The sequence below is a fragment of the Hetaerina americana genome, unplaced genomic scaffold, assembly GCF_022747635.1.
Source record: "Hetaerina americana unplaced genomic scaffold, ioHetAmer1.1.p SCAF_52, whole genome shotgun sequence".
Taxonomy (NCBI): Eukaryota; Metazoa; Arthropoda; class Insecta; order Odonata; family Calopterygidae; genus Hetaerina; species Hetaerina americana.
This window is the reverse complement of record NW_027287117.1, coordinates 251,620-260,821: the sequence shown is the minus strand read 5'-3', so window position 1 is coordinate 260,821 and position 9,202 is coordinate 251,620. Positions and strand designations below refer to the sequence as shown.

Sequence of the window (9,202 nt, the reverse complement as noted above, 5' to 3'; positions counted from 1 at the left end):
ATTATTATGATGGGATCCACCAGTTGCCCTAGGTTGAAATTCTGGTTAAATTTACTGCTTAAATTTGAGGCAGGTTACTTGCCTGAGAACGTTAAAAATATATTTCAGGCACCGACTTACTATAGTAGATTAGATCACTTACGTAAAATTAGGGAGATATATAGTATAACGTATTGATTTAAAATATCGTTTCTACCTCGTGCTATTAGAGATCAAAATGGATGTGACTGGAGCCCAAATAATTAGAGTTACTTTCATACTGTCCTTGCGAAAACTTCAGCTGTTTTATAGTTTTTCCTTATTTCATTTCGTTGATTACGAGACTCTTCATTGCGCGATCTCTTCATTTTCGCATACCTTGCTCTTTGGTATTTTAGGGCTTTACGTTATTCTACAGCGTATCATCTAGGTTCCGTTCTCTCACTTTTCAATTTGCTGGGCAGGTAATTTTCTATTGCCGACCGCGTGACTTCAAAAATATCGCTCCACAAACTCTGACCATCTCGGTTGCTACTTCTTTGCTTAAATTATTTGCAAGACCGCTGCGATTCGCACCTTAATCCATCGTAATCGGGACAGTCAAACAAATATATATTTCTTTTTGGTTTATGATTTTTCTCAGCAATTATATTTAACATAAATTTCACTGTCCCATGGTCACTAAGTCCTTAAAGTGTTACTATATTTAGAGCGTCTTCCGTTAAATTTGTTGCAAATAGGTTAAGTACATTATCTCCTGTGGTAGGTGCTAGTACTAACCGATTTAACGAGTGGGATGTAAAAATACGAAGAAGTGACTCTCATGACTCCTTGTCCTTACCTCCTGCAATAAAACTACAGTTCTTCCATTCTTTTGAGGGAAGATTGACGATTATAACTCTCTTACTGTCATGATGGGAATTCAAACTAACGACTTCTCTTTCTAAAATTGATGGAACTCCGGAACTGAGAGGTCTTAAGTAGTAAGCGAAAATACAGGCTGTTAAGACCTAAGGTGTTTAATGGAGCTTTTTACCTTACTATTACAGGAGGTTATAGCTACGTCCAGACTCGTCATTTAGGCGCCTAAACGCTCAACTTAGAGTTGACGCCATCTTGAAGGGCGTCCAAACTCTTTAGGCGGGAAGAGGGTGCAAATTTAGGCACCTTATTTGGGCCCCGGATTTAGTGCACATTTAGAGCTTAAATCCTCCATATTGCAACCCTAGAATTTCAAGTGCCAGAAGCGAGACAATCAGAAGAAAAATAATGGTGGGAGTGGATTATATATGTTGACCACAATGATATTGGTTATTTTCTCGAGAAAGTACTATTTTACTCGATGAAAAAACGAAGGTTTTATTAACACGAGGTGGGAAAAGGCACAGTTTACCTTGGAAAAGAGAAATTTGATGTCTTCCGCATACATTTAGTTCAATTCTCGTAATAACTTTATTTTATCAAGCTATTGGATACAGGTATTTGAAATATAGAGGTAAGAACATATTTCTTTGTTTGGTGCTTAATTTCATGGCTAAGAACATCGTGGTTGTATCCATGCCTCGTTTGTGTGCTTGTTAAATCTTATTTTGTTATATAAATATTACGGTGAGTAATTTTCAAGCAAAATATTGCTTGGAGAGAGTAAGCATTTAGTAATTTTCTTAGTAAAAATATAGCTGTCTGTATGAACCCAACTATGTAATCATAGATAGTTCACCTAACCTTTGCAAAAGGAGTCACCGTTTCACTACGTGGGACCACCAAGTGATAAAACCAACAAAAATGAAAAAATGCTGACAAAGAGTAATTGTGGAACAAGTATTGCAGTGATACTAAGCGTAACTTAAAAATATAAAACATTCAGCACATAAAGTACGCATGCATATAAATGAACTGCACATGACATAAAACAAATTTTAAAAAAAATTACTGACAAGGATTAATGACCGAAAAATAACCCTGGAGTAAAATATCATATATAAAGTTTGAAATTAGTGAAATGTAATACTACCTGACCTAATAAGTGAAGCAAAATATAAAAAGCGGATAGCCTATAGAGTTGAATATAGCCCGATAAGAGAAAATTAATACGAAACCAGTAACAAAAATCGCCCAAGTTACTAAATTATGGGAAAGAAATGGAAAACTTTAACAAAATACTGCTGAATGAATTGTAGAGTGAACTCAGAATTACACAAAAACAATATGCGGTTTTGCAACCATACTCAAATATTTGCAGAAGCTATCTCAAATATCAAAATATTTATATTACATTTCGGATATCATCTGTTTACTCGTAATCCTTAATTGCATACATGTATGGCAATGCTAACGGTTAGGGTGTCCAAACTGAAGCTGCTTTATCATTAGGCGCCAAACATATAATACTAAAAGCATACTCCCTAATACCTGACGAGTCTGAACACAGCTTCAGTTCTGCTTTCATGAATATCCTTAACGGCTCTAAAAAAAACGCCCAACGTGGGGCTCGAATCCACGACCCTGAGATTAAGAGTCTCATGCTCTACCGACTGAGCTAGCCGGGCTTGAATATTTAAGCTCTCACGGAGAAACAGATTTCTGATGGATTTGGACGAAGACCAGTGACTAAGCAGTAGCAATATTCTGAGAGGTCCCGGGTTCATATCTCGGACGAGCCCTGGTTTTTCCCCCGCCACACGCCCTTGCGGCGGCTTGCGGGGTATTAAGCAGAAGTAGAAGTAGAATATTCTCACGTGCATTACTTCGCCATTTCATCGGTGTCTTATAAAAATACATTGGGAGTTGAGTAAAACACGCTTCGAAGATGAAAATTTCTAAGCAGACATTTTTACCTTTTTGATCTGATATTTTAGATCAAAATAATTTTTTGAAACTTTTCCACGCTCTCCAATCTTCAGGTTTACCAGAATACGAAAAATTAAGATTAAATGCAAAAGAACACAATAGGACCAAACTATATAAGGCGGCCAAATACCTGAGTAACTACATGCCCTGAAGACGATGGACGACTCGGCCATCGACACGTCGGCAAACCTACGAACGTGGACCCGGTGGGAGACCCTTATAATCTTGGAAAACATTATTCGCCGGGAAAGTACCAGATCATTCAACACAATAGGAGCCACTCGAACGCGCTGTGCAATTGGACCAATCAGGCAGACGCGCTATTCACCTGGGCAAAAAACAACAGCAAAGGTTTTGGTCAGAATATATTTTCTCACATATCTTTCAATAGGTTTTGAATGACTGGGTTCGTATAGCTATCGCCGCTACTCGCTCCTCAACTTCCAGCTTACTCAGCCTATTCAGCCTTCTTTTGCTAGTCCTCTTTCTTCCACTGCCTTCTGAACTCGTTGTTTCCAAGTGAATCTGGGCTTCTTCTTCTGTTGGATTGGACTAAAGTCATCAAATCTCCCGGATAATCTCTCAGATTCCATCCCCCTCAAACGACCGTGTCATAGAAACTGTTTCCACTCAACGCTGTCTTTGATTGCAATGTTTTTACGTGCTAGCACTCCACCACATGGGAACATATATTAGTATGTGTGTACTCTATTAAGGAGCAGCATATTAACCCACCTCTTGGGGCCGAAAAAAATCCTTGAGTCCCCGGAATGTGTATAAAAAGGAAAGAAATCATTTCGGGAGGAAATAGAAACGTGATGTAGCAGCGGGAGTGGTAACGAGGACACCCCGGTAAGACACGCAAACAACCTCCTCGAGACACGCATTCTCGCAGATTCCACAGATTAAATCCCTCCCCCCTCCCTCACCCCTCCTCCCCCAATCCACCAGTACGATGACCAACCCTTCTTCCTGCAATCCCACCCATCCCACGGCCCTTCACTGCTCCCCCTCACTCTCCCACGCATAACTCACCCCCTTCATCACCATCCCCACACTCCCCCAAATGGCCGACGCCCCCACCCACCCTCATCCCCATCTTATTTTTTCCACAACGGCGGGCAACACGCTCGGGAGTTCATCGGACAACTCCCGGGCACGCAACAACTATGAACTTCCGGGGCAACACGGAAGCCTCAAAGTCCTTTGTTATCACGTCCCTCCCCTTGAGTCGGCTGGGGCTCTCTCATCATGTGAAGAAGGGCTGCGTGGGGGAACGGGACGGGTGCAGGAAGGGAGGGTGGCACGTCCCTGAGAAGCTACTCGAGGCAACAGGATACGTGTATGCTATGGAAATAAAAGCTGGTATCCTCCCACGAATGATGTAAATTCCGCTTACGCATGGTTGTGGTAATACGCAAGGCTGGTTCTGACTTCAACCTTAAACCGAAATCGAATCGCACGACACGGCAAGCTGAAGAAGACATTCTTTTCCATTTTATAGCGAAACTGGAAAGGAAATTCCGAACAAGAGCTGACAGGGCCTGCGGTGTGTAATCCAAATGCCTACTATAATAGTATAGGAACTATATAACCTGGATACTTTCACCAAAAAACTGATTGAACATATTGTAGTCAATCTGCTGTAAATTTCGTTGGATTCATTACGATTTCAAACAAGATGGAAAGAGTGTCAAATGAGCATGAATATCAGCTATCACTGTCCCCTCGAATTGCCTAATAAAGTAATGTCGCAACACTTATTGGAGAATAGAGATTATAATTCTACAAGTAAATTATAATTCTCCTCTAATGAAAAATAATAATATTAAATCTTTTTTCACCCTGACTTGTACTTAAGAGTATTGTGAAGAAAGGAAATCAGTGCAGATAGAAACACTTTGTAAACTTACATATATATATATATATATATCGCGTGATTGCTTTATTCATGTGGACTCCATTGATAGTGCTACGTGATCTAAACGATATTATATAGTTATATAAACTTATAGACCGGTAAGCATAACCTCAGTTGTTTGCAAAATAATGGAAAAAAGAATCGCTGACTACATTCGGGAAAGGTGGACAAGAGATAGATGGCTAATCAAACACAAATATGGGTTTAGAACGGGATACTCGTGTGAAACGCATCTTTTGGGTTTCAGCCAATATATCGGCGACGCAATAGACGAGGGAAAGGATGTGGATGCAGTAATTGTTGATTTTTCGGCAGCTTTTGACCAAGTACCTCACGATAAATTATTGTTAAATTTGGATTCGTTACCATTGGAATTGAGGGTAAAACAATGGATAAAAAATTTTCTTAGAGGCAGAACTCAAAAAGTAAAATTAGGGGATTTATTTTCAAATGAGGCGAGCGTTTTAGCAGGAGTTCCACAAGGCAGTGTTCTAGGGCCATTACTCTTCCTAATTTACGTAAACGATCTACCAAGCAATTTACATTCCCAAATAAGACTCTTTGCTGATGACTGCATTATATACAGACGGATAGAGCATGTAAATGACCACGCAATACTACAAAATGACATCGATCGCCTTGGTGACTGGGTTACAAATAATAATATGGGTATTCATATAAGTAAAAGTAAGTGTATAAATTTTTCAAATAAAAAGGATGCAGAAAAGGAAATTTACACCCTCTTTGGAGAAAGAATCCCATGTACCAGTCAATGCAAATATTTAGGCTTTTTTTAACTAGGGATCATGGGTGGGGAGTCCAAGTAGATAATTTGACACGGAAGGCATTTAAACTATTACATTGGGTGATGAGAAATTTAAAAGGAAGTAGCGTAGCCACAAAAGAAAAAGCATATAAGGCACTGGTTATCCCTATCCTAGAATACTCCTCCATAGTATGGGATCCATATGAGGTGGGACATATTAAAAAAATAGAAAAAGTTCAAAGAAAGGCAGCAAGATATGTACTCGGAAGGTACAAAAGAACTGATAGTGTCACAGAAATGTTAGATATACTGAAATGGGAGAGTTTGAAAAATAGAAGAAAAAGGAGTAGGTTAGGCGCGATGTATAGAATTGTTAAAAAGGGCGAAGCGTGGGAAGATTTATGGCAAGGGATAGAAAAGCCTAACTTAAAGAGAAAAAACGACCATAATTTCAAAATAAGGACTCAAAAAAATATTCTTTTTTAAATAGAACTATAATTGATTGGAACCAGATGCCTGGAGGTTTGTTTTAGCCCTTTCCATCCAATTTTAGAAGTTTTAAGTTGAAATGTAAAGCAGCCACTGGGTAATAAACTTCATTGTAGTTTTGAAAATATTGTTTGTATGTGATGTGGACGGCATATTGTATGTGATGTGGAAGTTTGTTTGTATGTGATGTTGAAGTGCCATTGTATGTAAAAATATTTTGTCTCTTATCTGTTTTTACATGTGTCCGTATGTAATTTTCGTTGTTAGTAGTTATCTTTGACCAAACTTGACCGTTGCCACCAGGAAAATCGCCGCTAATTGTAACGTAATTGTGTAGATAAATAATGAAAAATATTCTTACCGGATGATTTCTCGCTCCGCGCGTTATTTCTGCACGCCTTGAATTAGGCCAAAAGGCCTCCCGTCCAGATTTCTCCATTCTTCATCGACAGTTTCTATGGAGGTGCTTCGGGATAGGATAACCTTCATGAATTTTGCGTGAATGATAGCTTTATTATTCCAAATATTTTTACAATAGTCTCACCGTATCTCCACTTGTCCACCGATAAATGCAAAACAGTCGATAATAACGCAGGGTGTAACAAGTTCTTTGCCAAAAGAAAAACTCAGCCAGATTATTTCACACGGTTTTTCAATGGGAACCTAAGTATTTAAATTAGCGAGGGATTGGATGTAAGTGACGAGGTTGGGGTTCACTTTCCTAATTACAGTCCATTGGTATTCGGCATTTTGGTACTATTCTTGTCGCCGCTGAGACATATAAGAATGATCTTTCTATTGCTTAATGTTATACTTTTGGCCAAAGTGTGACGACTTAAGCTCAGGTGAAGAAATAGTGACCGTGATCAATTTTAAGCTTAAAAAATTTAAGTTCACCGAGAAATAATATCCTGGCGTGGAGAGGTAAGCATGAGGAACGAGAGATGTCTGAGGGGTAGGGCTTTTCCGCGGCGGCTATTCCTTCCTTCTCTTTGCTCCTCAGGGGGCGAGTTCATCGCTAGGAGCCGAGTTGAATGGGATCGGAGGAACCTTCCACCCCCCCCCGCTCCACCTCCCTCTCCCCACCCCCTTCTCCTCTCCCTCCCGACACCCTTTAGCCCCGCCCACCAACTCTCCTCCTCTCCCTTTTCCTTTGGAGAGGGCACGAGGCCATCAAAGAGATGGCTGAGAAACCAATTGGAGTCACAAAACACGAATGAAATGGGATCGAGATAAAGCTGGAGAAAGAGGTTGCGTAAAAGGTGATTTCCTTTTTCCCTTTTTATTCATTCCCTTCCTTTCCTCTCTTGGGAGAGAGGTGGGATCGATTGAAGGGATGAGGGAAGTGAAAGAAGGGAGTCTTCGTCGCTGTATCCCCCCATCACACCCATCTGCCCAAGAAATGTCTTCCCCAGAGACTTTGTAGGTTTGGTTTTTTCGGACACCAAAAGTTATTCTTTCTACGCTCGCATAAAATATCGATAGACCTAGATAAAAGGTACTTAGATAGTTAGACATGATCAACCTAACAGGAGGGATAGAAGAAATACGTCGAATGAAATGAAACTTTAAAGTCAGACTAGGTAGAAAAAACTGAATTATCACAATGGAGGATGACGGTTTTGCATTAATTCACAAACCTCCTGGCCAAAGAATCGGGGCACTTGGTCTCATTAACCCCCGAGCACTTTAGTGTTAATCATATTACCTCGATAGCTCAAGTGATCAGAGCATTGTCCCAACAAGGAAACTTTTTTCCACTCGTTATCCGCATTACCCTTTCCCACCTTTCCCACCAAATCTGTGTTTGTCTTTCATGTGTGTTTCTTTCCCTTTTCCTTACAGCTATATATTCATGTGAATATGCATATGTGTGTGTGCATGTATATATATATATATACGAGGGTCATCCGGAAAGTAGTACCCGTTCGTGCCGCATGAAGTGCTGACGACGCGAGTAGCCGCTGGACGAGGTCAGATAGCTTCAGTGGCTTGTCTGCCTTCTCTGAGCCAAGTTGCGTGACGCTAGCATTGCCTGTGTTGTTTCTGTGATTGTTTACAATGTTTAAAAAAATTGAGAACGCCGCCAGTTGTGAAGTGAGGGCAGTGATTAAATTCCTCAATGCAAGAAACGTTCGCCCATGTGATATTCATCGCCAATTAAAGGAGGTGTATGGAGACAATGTAATGGACGAGTCGTCTGTTCGGCGGTGGTGTCGCAACTTCAACATGGGGAGGGGGAACACACACGACGATGAGCGTTCGGGGAGACCGTCTGTCATTACAGACCAACTGGTGAGCTCAGTTGACGAATTCGTGAGGAACGATCGGCGCGTCACAATTGATGACATCTGTGAGCATTTTCCCAATGTTTCTCGAACAATTGTTCATGAAATTGTTAAACACCATCTGCATTATGCAAAAATTTGTGCAAGATGGGTCCCTCGCGTATCTCAATGAGCTGGCGGCGAAGGACTATGCAGCAGGAATACAGAAACTTGTCACACGTTATGACAAATGCCTTAATTTGCTTGGAGATTATGTTGAGAAGTAGTTTAAAGTATCCTCTTTCAAATAAAATTTTTTATGTTTGTTAATATTTACTTTTGTGTCTTTATTTCACGAACGGGTACTACTTTCCGGATGACCCTCGTATATATATATATATATATATATATATATATATTAGTATGTATATTTATACTAATGTGTGGGTCATAGTAGTCCAGGGGGTAGAGCGTTGGACTACTGACAGGAGGGTCCCGGGTTCGATTTCCGGGCAAGCCTTTCTGGGCACCTGCAACTCCACCCAAGCTCAGTGATTATCCTGGTGCCAAATCCTCCTGGGAAACCATAACCGGCACAGGGAAAGGAACTGGCCCCCCTAACCTGATGTGTGAATCTCACACGCCGTATAGGGCTTAGTACTGGGTGAACTCTATCATCACTTACCAAACCGACCTTCGCGTTGATTACCGTGTTTATGGTTTATATATATATATATATATATATATATATATATATATATATATATATATATATATATATATATATATATATATATATATACATATCTTCGAAACGAGACGCTCTTCGGCGATGACACATGTATAAATACTGCGATTAAAATATTTAAGCACAGAAACACAAATAAAGGAAACATTTGACGTTTCGACGGCACGGCCGTCATCATCATA

At 40.2% G+C, this 9,202-nt stretch overlaps 1 non-coding gene across 1 annotated transcript; it reads right to left on the bottom strand.

Moving 5' to 3' along the window:
• Positions 1–2,455: 2,455 nt before the first annotated feature.
• Positions 2,456–2,528, bottom strand: TRNAK-CUU (transfer RNA lysine (anticodon CUU)). The gene has a single exon. It is a non-coding gene; the product is annotated as a tRNA-Lys (tRNA).
• Between the last annotated feature and the right edge of the window lie 6,674 nt (positions 2,529–9,202).